Source organism: Tursiops truncatus, chromosome 4 (assembly GCF_011762595.2).
Source record: "Tursiops truncatus isolate mTurTru1 chromosome 4, mTurTru1.mat.Y, whole genome shotgun sequence".
In the NCBI taxonomy this organism is placed as follows: domain Eukaryota; kingdom Metazoa; phylum Chordata; class Mammalia; order Artiodactyla; family Delphinidae; genus Tursiops; species Tursiops truncatus.
In genome coordinates this window covers 74,921,539-74,934,079 of record NC_047037.1, presented here as the reverse complement: position 1 = coordinate 74,934,079, position 12,541 = coordinate 74,921,539, and the positions used below count along the sequence as shown (strand labels likewise).

General features: G+C 46.2%; 1 protein-coding gene across 9 annotated transcripts in view; it reads right to left on the bottom strand.

The window, feature by feature from the left end:
• The window catches only part of MYLK (myosin light chain kinase), a 268,735-nt gene extending 257,633 nt beyond the window's left edge, over window positions 1–11,102 (bottom strand). For 2 of the 9 annotated variants that reach the window (XM_033855746.2, XM_033855747.2), the window contains exons 1-2: window positions 10,889–11,084; window positions 6,359–6,417 (exon numbers count right to left, since the gene is read on the bottom strand). The gene's annotated coding sequence lies outside the window, so the exon portion shown is untranslated. Of the gene's footprint in view, window positions 1–6,358; window positions 6,418–10,674; window positions 10,802–10,888 lie in introns of those variants that run through there. The other 7 variants (XM_073804153.1, XM_073804156.1, XM_033855748.2 and 4 more) reach the window with 5 other exon arrangements.
• Between the last annotated feature and the right edge of the window lie 1,439 nt (window positions 11,103–12,541).

The window sequence follows — 12,541 nt, the reverse complement described above, 5'->3', positions numbered from 1 at the left end:
CTGTGCTCCACAACAAGAGAAGCCACCACAATGAGAAGCTCACTCACTGCAACCAAGAGCAGACCCCGCTTGCCACAACTAGAGAAAGCCCACGCACAGCAAAGAAGACCCAATGAAGCCAAAAATAATAAATAAATAAATATATAAGAAAGGTCACAAGATACAAAGATTAATATACAAAAATCAATTGTTAGAAAGAGAAAAGCTCAGGGAAATAGTTAAGAGGCAGAGGAGGGTTGAAAATTGGTTCTATAACTCAGCCTCCTAAATTACATATTTTTATGGTGTTGGTTAGCTTCAAACAATTATATACCAATTATATTAATTTCCAAATTCTATAGGTACATATTTTGGTACACTTTATCCTCTGATTTAAATCTTTTTAAAATCCACTGAAATAACATGTCAATTGTATTTACAGTTGACCCTTGAACAGCATGGGTTTAAACTAAGTGGGTCCACTTATACATGAATTTTATCAATAGTAAATACTACAGTACTACATGATCCTCGGTTGGTTGAATCTGCAGATGCAGAACCTCAGATAAGTAGGAATCACAAATACAGAGGACTGACTCTAAGTTATACACGAATTTTCAACTGCAAGGAAGGTCAGTACTCCTAACCCCCAAGTTGTTCAAGGGTCAACTGTACTAGCAATGAACAACTGGAAAACAGAATTTTACTGAAAGTGCCATTTACAATTACACCAAAAATATGAAATACATAGCTATTAGTCTAGCAAAATATGTCCAATATTTACTATGCTAAAACTACAAAACACTGATGAAGAAATCAAAGACCTCAATAAGTACAGAGATGGAGTTTATTTATGTATTAGAAGACCCAAAACTGTTAACATGTCAATTCTCCCTAAACTGATCTATAGATTCAATACAATACTAATGAAACTTCCAGCAGGACTTTATGCAGAAACCAATAAAATGATTTTAAAATATATATGAAAGGCAAAGATATAGAATAGTCAAAACAATTTGGAAAAGGAAGAACTAAGTTGAAGGATTCACACTACCTGATTTCAAAACTTAAAACAAACCTACAATAATCAAGACAGTGTGGTATTGCTGAAAGGATATACACATAAACCAATGGAACAGAATAGTCAGAAACAGACACACACATATATTCTCAACTGATTTCCAACAAAGATACAAAGGCAATTCAATCCTTCAAGGGGAAGGATAGTCATTTCACTATGGTGCTAGAGAAATTGGACATCTGTATGCAAAAAGAACCTCTATCTATACCTTGCTCCATGTACAAAAACTAACTCAAAATGGATTAGACCTAAATGTAAAACCTAAAACTATAAGACATCTTAAAGAAAGTACTGGAGAAAATCTTAATGACTTCATATTAGGTAATTCTTAGATACAACACCAAAAGAATATATTTTTTCAATTGATAAATTGGACCTCGGCAAAATTAAAAACTTCTGCTCTGCAAAAATAGACTTTGTTAAGAGAATAAAAAGACAAGCTATAGACAATGAAAAAATATTTGCTAAACATGTCTGGACTCATGTCCAGAAAATGAAAAATTATATCTCAAAACTCAATGAAAATGAAACAAAGATGCTAAACATTATTATTCATTAAGGAATTGCAAATTAAAACCACAATGATAAAAGTATACCTATTAGAATATCTAAAAATTTTTAAAAGTCTGGCAATACTAAGTGCTGACAAGGATATGGAAACTATAACCCTTGTACATTGCTACTGGGGATGCAAAATGGTAGAGCCACTTTGGAAAACAGTTTGCCATTTTATTATAATACACCATATCACCCAGCAATCCCATTCCTATTTACCCAAGTGAAGTGAAAATCTATGTTCACATAAAAACCTGTACACAAATACTCAGAGTGAATTATTCATTATTACCCCAAACTGGAAACAGCCCTAATGTCCTTCAACTGGCTAATAGAGAAATACATACAATGGAATAACACTCAGTAGCATACAGGAATGACCTACTGGTATACCCAACAACACAGATAACTCTGCAACACGCTGATAAAAGTATACCTACTAGAATATAGGTATGAATATCAGAATATAGGCAAAATGAAAGAAGGTAAACTTAAAAGGCTACGTACTATATGACATTCTGAGAGAGGCAAAATCATAGGTACAGAAATCAGACCAGTGATTCCCACTTAGGGTCTTCAGGTGGTAGAAGAGTTTACTATAAAAGTGCCCAAGGTGGGCTTCTCTGGTAGCGCAGTGGTTAAGAATCTGCCTGCCAGGGCTTCCCTTGTGGTGCAGTGGTTAAGAATCCGCCTGCCAATGCAGGGGACACGGGTTTGAGCCCTGGTCTGGGAAGAACCCACATGCCGTGGAGCACCTAAGCCTGTGAGCCACAACTACTGAGCCTGTGCTCTAGAGCCCGTGTGCCACAACTACTGAAGCCCGCATGCCTAGAGCCGGTGCTCTGCAACAAGAGAAGGCACCACAATGAGAAGCCCGTGCACCACAACGAAGACCCAATGCAGCTAAAAATAAATAAATTAATAAATAAAAATTTTTTAAAAAAAGAATCCACCTGCCAAATCAGGGGACACGGGTTCAAACTCTGGTCCAGGAAGATCCCACGTGCCACGGAGCGACTAAGCCGTGCACAACTACTGAGCCTGCACTCTAGAGCCCGCAAGCCACAACTACTGAAGCCTGTGCACCTAGAGCCCATGCTCTGTGACAAGAGAAGCCATGCAATGACAAGCCCATGCACTGCAAGGAAGAGTAGCCCCTGCTCGCCGCAACTAGAGAAAGCCTGCGCGCAGCAGCGAAGACCCAATGCAGCACCCCCCAAACTAATTAATTTTAAAAAGAAATTTTTTTAAAGTGTCCAAGGCAATTTTTGGAAGTGAGGGAAATATTCTGTATCTTGATTGTGGTAATGCTTATATGACTATCTATGTTTGTCAAAATGCAAAGTTGTACACCAAAATAAGTTAATCTTATTATACATAAATTATACCTCAATTTTTTTTAATGAGAAAAAAATGTCTTAAAAAAGATTCTGGGGACTTCCCTGGTGGTGCAGTGGTTAAGAATCCACCTGCCAATGCAGGAGACACAGGTCCGATCCCTGGTCCGGGAAGATCCCACATGCCGCGGAGCAACAAAGCCGATGCGCCACAAATACTGAGCCTGCACTCTAGAACCCATGAGCCACAACTACGGAAGCCCACGCGCCTAGAGCCTGGGCTCCGCAACAAGAGAAGCCACCGCCATGAGAAGCCTGTGCACCACAATGAGGAGTAGCCCCCGCTCGCCGCAACTAGAGAAAGCCCGTGCACAGCAATGAAGACCCAATGCAGCCAAAATTTTAAAAATTAAAAAAAAGAAAAGATTCCGCCATGATGCAGCATGGAAAAGAAAAGTTATTGTGTAACTAAAACAACACCTACCACTTGTCAAGCAATGGAATCAAAGGCAATAGAAACTGCCACATGTATCAGAATAAAGCATAGACTTTTCAAAGATAGGAAAAGTTGGTGTCACTAATTCATGTGCAACACATGATCAGCTGGGTACTGAACAATAGTTTTTTCAAAGCTTCCAGTTAACTTTCAGAAGAAGACTTTTAGCAACATTATTTTCTTATAGGACTTAAACCAGAGCTAAAAGTTTAACCTAAATGAAACGTAGATAAAACCCTGGTATACTTAGGTACTCCTCAGAATTAGTCTGTCGATCCTAAAGGGGCTGAAGATGTCAAAATCGTGGGCACACACAAAATCAGCCAAGGGCAAAGACAGTTATTAGTTCTATCTCACTTATGACCATAAATGCAAAAAAAAAATTCCAATAGAGTATTAGAAAATCAAAGCCGACAAGGTGTTTACCAAAACTATACATGACCAAGTATTTATTCAAGAATTTATCTTAGGAATTCAAGGATGGCTCAACATTCAAATATCATGAGCACACATTATCAAAAACAGCATTTTATCTTGAAGTCTTGTGTAATTCTGATAGACAAACACAATTCAGAAGGATCTGAATACTTTGATTGTGATAATGATAAAGAAAGTGAATATGAATAAAAGCATACTGAAATTTAGAAATTCTTCTAAAATTGTGTATATTAAAGGAAGTGTTTTTTTCCCCTAAGAATCTAGAAAGTGATATGAATCTTACAGCCTATGGTAACTTGAAATCAAGAAAATATGGGAATGTTATCTCCTTTCACTATACAACTATTACCTTTTTTTTTCTCTTCAACTAGCCTGAGTTGGTTTCTGTTAATTTTGAAGAATCTTTCCTAATACACAAATCAAAGAAATAATTACATAGTGAAAAAGCAACCAAGATTGATTCTCAAATCTGGCTGACATTGGAAACACCTGGGGAGCTTTGTAAAAACAGATTCCCTGACCACACCCAGGTCTAGGCTGGGGACTAGGAGGCATGGATTATTTTGCCAACAAGGCTCCCAAAGGAATTTTTGTTATTAGTGGGATCTGGAAGACTGCTATTAGGAGATAAAGGCTTTAGGCATGTCTTTCCCTTGAAGTTTTTTCTGTGTGGTTGTAGATATAAAAATTTTAGCATGAATAAAACTAAACAAGTAAACTTTCCATAATAATATATGACTTGTCACCATCAAACAAATTTTACAGGGACCAATTCAAGGTTCCTACGGAAGTTCAAATGAGGAGGGGAACTTGAAGCTCAGGAGGTCAAAGGCAGTCTCCATTTTGGGGCAGGTGCCTGACATGTATTAGGAACTTAATTCATTCCCTGAACAAATATTTAAGGATAGAAGAACTTGTCAGACAAAGAGGCAAGCAAAGAATATTCCTGGAGAGGATAAACTCATAAACACAAAGAGATAGGAAACTGGGTTCAGGGACAGTAAGTTAATGAGTCTTGTTGCCTTGGAGGTCAGATTACAGAGGCCCTTGCGCTTCAGGTTAAGGCTTTTCTGTGAGAAGCAGGGAGCCACTGAAGGTTTCTGAAGGTGGAGTGACACAGCCAGACTGGGCTTTAAGATTAACAAAGCAATCAAGTGTAACATGTATTTGTGCCACAGAGAAGCCAGTTTATGGTCCAAGTGTGAGCTAGCAAAGGTCTGGTCGTGAGCAATAGCAATATGAAAGTAAAACCCAGGGATTCTCTCTGCCTGGGATAACCAGAGCAGGGGGTAACCACAGGAGGAGGGGCTGCGTGGCCGTGGTCATCTGCAACCAGCCGGTGCCCTAGGTGACTGCCCAATCACAACAAAAGCCTGAGAACTCCCTAAAACACTTCCGTTGAAACGCCATGGGGTAAAATCAGTAGCAACTGCGTTAACTGTCTCATGCCCAGCATGAGGCCCTGCGATGAAGATAGAAGCTTCGGTAGTAATAAGAGGAAAGTTACGGGCACACTGAAACAGCCTACTGCCTCTTCTTGAACATATCCATTTCCACAAGGTTACCAACCAAGCGACTATGCTCTGTTGACACTAAAACAAAAATATGGACTGAGAACTGAACCTGGATAATGAGGAAGGGTAGAAACAGGTCCGTTTTAGGCACATTCTCTGAATAGGCTTAGTACTCCGCAGGAAAAGTGCATAATGTTTAGGAGAAAAATGGAAGTTATGCCTAACCATGAGGTAGATGAGTGAAAAGTACCTTCTCTGGGAGCAGATGGGAGATGCCTTAGGATCTTTCTTGAACACTCCCACTCACTCACTAGCCAGGCCTTCAACCCAGCACCTGTGGCGTGTCAGGTACTAAGACTACTTACTGGTCTAAGAGTAAGGACACGGAGATGAACCATGGCCTTTGCCCTCAGGAACTCGAGGCCTAGTGGGCCACCACACCTTATAACTGCATCGCAATAAAAGTTACCAAGCATTTGTTTATCTGCCCACAGCCTCCTCAGGCAAGCAGAGAAGGGGTCCACGTGTTCATGGGATCTCTGAACCCCTAACTCCAGGCTGGGCTCCATTTATATGTGCCCTTGCAGAGACCTGGACAGCGCTGGAGCTGACTCCAAACCACGGCCTCTTCCTGGTTTGTCACACAGCCTCAGGAGACATTCTACCTAGTCCAGCCCTAAAAAAGGAGAAGAGCATTCCTGCCAGGGTCAGTGCAGATGGCCAGAGCCTCCAATGGTTCATAGGGTGAAAATTCCTGCGAAAGATGGTACATTCCAGAGTCAAGGCAGACCCAGAAGACAGTGTCAGCCACAGGTGTCGAGTCTAGCTATCAGGTGGGACGCGGGCTAGGATGTCAGGGACGGGTGGAAGCTGTGTGGGCAGATATAAGGCACGCAGGGGCCCTGGCAGCAGAGAGATGGCAGTGATCACAGAGTCAGACCAGATAAGGAACACTCACCTCTGCTCCTCAGGGCACCCTCAGACTGAAGAGGCCAGCCTTCAAGGACTTCGGAGAACCTGGTGGGACAGATGATAGAACCGACATGCATCCATTTCTCTGGCCGAGGTCAGGCCTTCCCACCCCATCACCATCCCCCACCAGGGTGGAGTGATAATAGCTCTGGCTGTTCCCGGTTCTGCCACCAACGCCTTGGCCCCTTAGACGAGGGCGTCCGCCTCACGATAATGCAGGTGTCAGGTGGACTGACAGAAATGAAGCATGAGGAAAGAACGCAGAGCCCCGGGAACCCAAAAGTCTTCGTGGGATGGGCTTGCACTCTGGCTATAGATTTGCCTCACATAATTTTTGATCCAGTATAAAGTGAAAACAAAATTGTTCCAGGAATATTCTGGGCAGCAGAGGGAAAACACCCCCAAAATAAATCTCAGGACAAGCTGTCCTGCATGGTTGAGAGCTCTCCACAGGGTCAAAGGTTCTTCACCAGGTTCTAACAAAGGAGGAGCTGAGAGCATCTGGACACTGGAACCAAGTGTTCCCACCTTCTTCTCTTCGGGCCTGTACCCACCCTCCCTCTTCCTCATCTTCGAGGCCTTTCCTTGTCACGCCAGCCTCTGAAATTCCCCCAAATGAGTCTGTGCCAGAGAACTTATCCCTGTTTTCTAATTATATACTTCATACATGTTAGCTGTCTCCCCACAAAAACCCGAAGTCTCTTGGGCATACTAACTTCCTTTTATAATCCTCCACAGGGCTAGGTGGAGAGGAGGTCTGTAATTCATGTTTGTTGGCCGATGTACAGGTCATTCCACAGACCTAGCGAACACTACTCAATATGTAGAAGAACGGGTATTCCTTCTTTTGTGCCTCCTTATATCCACATATTCATTTCATTTTTATGACCACCTTCATTGTCAGAAGAAGAAACTGCAGTCAGCCCACAGAGGTTGAATATCATACATCCAGGAACATCCAGCCAGTAAGGGAACAGGATGGCTCTGAACCCAAGTTTAACTCCAAAGATCACATTCTACTCTCACGCTGCCTGTCCTGCCAGAAATCTGAAGGAGAGCTACGCTGTACCAGAAATATCCATCTCTGAAAACAAAAAACATAAACAGCATCCTCAACGACGGAAGCTCAACAGTGTAGCTATTTGGTTCCTGAAAGATTATGAGAACTAACTCATGAGGTCCTGCGTTAAGAAATCAGCATCCATCCGATCTGGGGGCCCAGGGTCCGGGGTGGGGGGAGGAGGGCGGAATCAAGCAGCAGATCCGAAAGAAAAGGAAATCCTCTCCTCATCCCATTTCTTTTGTCTCCAGACGGCCCAAGAGAAGAGGGGAGGGGAGAAAGGGGGACAGAAGTACCAACAATGGGGGGAGGGGACAACAGTGGGATATTCAAGAAGCCAGATCTATACATAAATTGCCACAACTCCCTTGTAGGGTGTCCATTGTACGCATTCACCCTCAGATAAAAGGGACAGTGAGCAGCGGAACAATGTGAGCCTCTGGAAATCCAGCCTTATCCCCACAAGCTACAAACAGGGAGCAATTCTTACTGGCTCGCCTCCATTTCACAAGGGCTGCAGCCCTGACAACAGGTGCATCCAACAGGGCAGGAGGGACGCATCTGCTGACCTGTAGTGACAAATACTGAGGTCCACCCACCTTGAGAGTGTAAGAACTGCATTTGCTCAACCTGTTGGCTTAAAACAAATGGAAAAGTATGAAGCCAAAACTCAATAAAGAGACAAGGGCATTCATCTGCGGAACTGCACAGGTGGGAGAGGCTCACACGGCAGACCCTGGCCCAGCACACTCACCTTTCAGTGCTTGTGGAGCAGGGGGCTAAGGGAGCAGAAGGGAGGAGGCAGATGTCACGTGGCACAGGATCCTGTCCTAGTGACTCTTCTGCGCTGTTCTCACTCTGGACTCCCAGCCCCATGCCACCCAAGTGTCCACATGCAAACAGTCCTACCTCGTGTCCTCTGGGTGCACTCTCTGCAGGTCAGAGGAGAATGACAAATAGTCAAGCTGGGAGAGGACAACGTCTTCTGTTGGGAAAGGTTACTTTCTAAGGGTTGTACTCTAAATTTCCCTACATTTACAGAAAGGATAGGACAGGAAGCTTTTAAGAATGAACAATTTCCCAATCAGAGTGTGTTGGTTTGAACTGGGGGAAGGGCAGTTAGGCTTCCAAGCGGCCCTGGTGTATATTTCCAGAATACGAAGAAGTGTTGTTCTCAGAAAGATACTAAAAGTCCACATGTTCATGGGATCTCTGCACCCCTACCTCCAGGCTGGGCTGCATTCTCAAACTGTCACCTCTTGAACCTCTTAAAAAGCAAAGCGCCAATAAATCAACTGTTTCACAGACTCAGACTCATATCTTGGGGGGGAAGCAAGGGGTCATTCTTGTAGACACTGAGTACACGGTGACCCCAGAGCATTCACAGTCTATTTCTCTGAGGCTGGGGCAGAACTCCCCAGCTACGATCAAAACCCCTCCTCCACTTGTGGCACTGCAAGGGCCTCTCAACCCCAGCACCATCTGGGGCCAGCCTCCTTTTCTGACAAGCCTTCCCAGCAGACTCCCCTGCAGCTGCCAGCCAGAGGCCCCTGCCCTATAGTGACTACACCTGTCTGTCTAAGGTCCAGGCTGCAGGTGAGTCCACCTAAGCTTACCAGTTAGACCAGGAACTTCCCCAGGGCCTAGTCTGCTCTGTACATGTCCCCCAAGATCTAACCCCTGAGGAAAGTCTCCTGATAAGAGGATCAGCAAACCTCATATAAAGAAAATACTCCAAGGCCCCAGCTACCCCCTCCTCAGTTATTTAGTTACTGCACAAAAGAAACCAAACACACAGATCCTTTGCCACTGTGGGGTAGTTTTCCGAGCTCATGCCTAGTAGTGCCCGAGGACCAGCATTTTTTTGTTATCATGAGTGAAGGGACAGAGAGGCACATCTTGGTGAAAAGGCTCTTGTCCCCAGAGTACCCACTACCCCATCCAGCAGCCAGCGTCCAGCCACTCCCCACCCAGGGCCAAGTACCCAGGCTCCTCCCTGCTCTGGATGAAGGCTACTGGCCCACCTAGGATGGGAGACAAAGGGCCAACCTCACTCTGGGCATGAAGAAAGAACATTCCATACCAGCCTGGGGCACTATGGTGCCAGCAGCCTCACCTTCTACATCCCTGCAGTACGCAGGGCAGGGAAAGAGACTACGACAGAGGATCACCGAAGAGAGAAGGGAAGGGGGTCAGGAATTTAAAAGTAAAGAGATGGAGGGGAAGAGGGAAATAAAGTGAAAAAAACAAAAAATATTTACTAGAACCTGAAATGCCTTTTAGGCACCCAGAAGCACCTACACTTCCCCCAGAGACTTGCATTGTGGATCCCTGATGCTTTGAAGTGTGAGGGGTTCCCTAAACGGTTCTCTCAAGCCCCTCATTTGCAAATAACTCATTGACAAGTTGTGCATTTTGACAAAAGATTGCACTAAAGCAGGGAAGAACCTACAGCCCCAGCTGGAAGGGGGATGCAACACTAGGCAGGCTCCCGAGGTCTTGGGGGGTGCGGGGGCGGATTGCACATACTCTGCTCTTTGCGCTTGGAGAGAGGAGGGATGGTAAAACCAGCGGCCTGAGGCCTGGCACTGTTCCCACCGCCCGGGTGTTCCCCCACCAGGGCCCAGCTCCTTCAATTGCAAGGGCTATTTTTACCCCTTCTAGGACTCAAAGAAGCTGGGTCTTTCTCCCTCAGGTTACTATATAGAGGATGTGCACTCCCAACAACAACGAGATGCTCTCCCCATCAGCCCGTCTTCACATCTGCAATACCACTCCTAGAAATTCAGCCCTTTGGGTCTTGAAGAGTGTAAGTAGCCACAAGTCCCAGGGAGGAGCTCTGCCTTAACCATAGACAGCTAACACCTGGGAATTAGTTTAGCCTAAACTTTCCAACCGCAATGATCTGCGAACAAGGGTCCTTCAACCATGAAACTCCGGTCGAAGACAAGGAGGCACAGCAGGCGAGGGGCTTCAGTGAGGAGCAGGGAGGGAGAGCAAGACTGTGACGCCCGACGCCCCAGTTTTGCCTAGGACGCCGGGGCTGCCGCCACTGCCCTATCTTCCCTGACTCGCGTTTAGGCTAGAAGGACTTTCACGTGGCACCTTCGCCCCCGCAGCTGGGAGAAGAGCCCACCTCTCTTCCTTGAAGGCTAGCGGCTATTTGCAGCCCTCAAATCAAAAGCGCCCCCTTCGGATGACGCCTATAGAGACAACGGCATAACTGTCCCCAAGCACCTCACCTTTCAAAAGAAAACCGTGCTGCCTGGAAACGCTGGGGTCGCCGCCTTACGCGCCACACCCCGCCCCAACTCCTCGCCGCACGTAGGAACCCCTCTCGAACAGTGGAGCCAGGGGCAGGCTCCCGAGGGAGGGTCCCGACCCCGGGACCCCCGCCCTCAAGGAATGACTCCCAGGGACCGCGCCGGGACAAAAGCGTGGGGCGGGCTCACTCACCCGCGCGGCGAAAGCGGCCCGGGAGCCGAGGCACGGCGCTCGGCGGGGGCGTCCCGGCCACCGGCGCGCAGCGCAGGTTCAGCGCTCAATCCGCCGCCGGCTGCGGACCGGGCGGCGCTGGGAGCCCGCGAGGCCAGTCCCGCACGGGACGGGGCGGGGCGAGGGTGAATAGCCGGCGAGAAAGCGAGCAAGTGGGAGAGCAAACGCGAGCGTGCTAGCGACTGAGAGCACGGCGCTCCGAGTCCAGACCCAAAAGGCCGCCTCTGGCTCACACGCGCTGATTTGCATGTCATTTGCATAGCGCTCTGGGAATGGACCTGCGGTCCTTCCGCCACGCCTACTCGCCCTCCTCCCACTGGTCGGGAGAGGAGAATCCGGAGCGGAACCGAGCGCTGGACGTCGGTTCACCTCGCCCTTCCCCCGCACCGCCCCAACTCCTCCTTGCACACCGGACTGGTGGCCTTCAGGGTGTTTTCTCATGTTTTCCCGTGGAAGACCACTTGATACACAAAAGAAGAACACACTGGAAAAACTCTGTAGACTTTAAAATTAATTTTTTCTTTGATATGGCTATCAAAAACAACAACGAATCGAGTAGATTTCCCCCAAATGAATGCAATTTTGGTTTTTGGACAAAGTATCGCGAAAAACTTGCTCATTTTCAAAATTGGACACAAGGTGCAATTTTGTTCTGCCTAGATAACACAGTCCTTAAAAAGGCGGGTTCTGGGGCTTCCTTGGTGGCGCAGTGGTTGAGAGTCCGCCTGCCGATGGAGGGGAGACGGGTTCGTGCCCCCGTCCGGGAAGATCCCACATGCCCATGCCGCGGAGCGGCTAGGCCCGTGAGCCATGGCAGCTGAGCCTGCGCACCTGGAGCCTGTGCTCCGCAACAGGAGAGGCCACAGCAGTGAGAGGCCCGCGTACCGCAAAAAAAAAAAAGGCGGGTTCTGGAGTTGAGAACCCTACCGCTTACTTTACAGCTGCAAAGTTTGGGGCAAGTTACTAATCTCTGTTACTCTGTCTTCTTATCTCTAAAATGGGACAATCTGCCTCATAGGAATGTAAAGGCTTCACTGAGATAAGCCAGGTAAAGTGCTTAGGATAGCGCCTAACAGTTACTTTTAAACGTGCGAGTATGATCTATATCTACTTAATGGAGAGGCAATCAGACCAAGGCGAGGCAAAAAAGGAAGGTAGAGGTAGAGGAAGAGGCTATAGATGGCAAAGAGAGAACGGCCTAAGATTAGAGACAGTCTCTCAAAGGTTCAGGCCAGGGTTCCCCCACCCAATTCTGCTGTTAGGCTAACCAGACCCAGCTCTGAGAAAGCATTTCTATATCTTATTTCCCCTCAGAAGATCCAGCTGTGAATGCAATTTGAAACGTTATCATGGGATGTTCTGGATAAATATTAAAAATGTTCAACTCAGCTACTTCTTAAAAAAAAAAAAAAATTGAATCTAAAGGAAGCAAAGTCTGTTCTGTGGTGGAGAGTCCCAGATTGGGAGACCTGAGTGTTAGACCTGGTTCTGGCACTAACTTCGTGGAGCTTGTGGGAGTCACCATCTCTGGCCCTCAGTTTTCTAATCTGGAAAATGAGGAAGCTCCTTGGGATGTTTTTTGTTTTTTTGTTTTTTTCAGGCATCTTCCAGCTC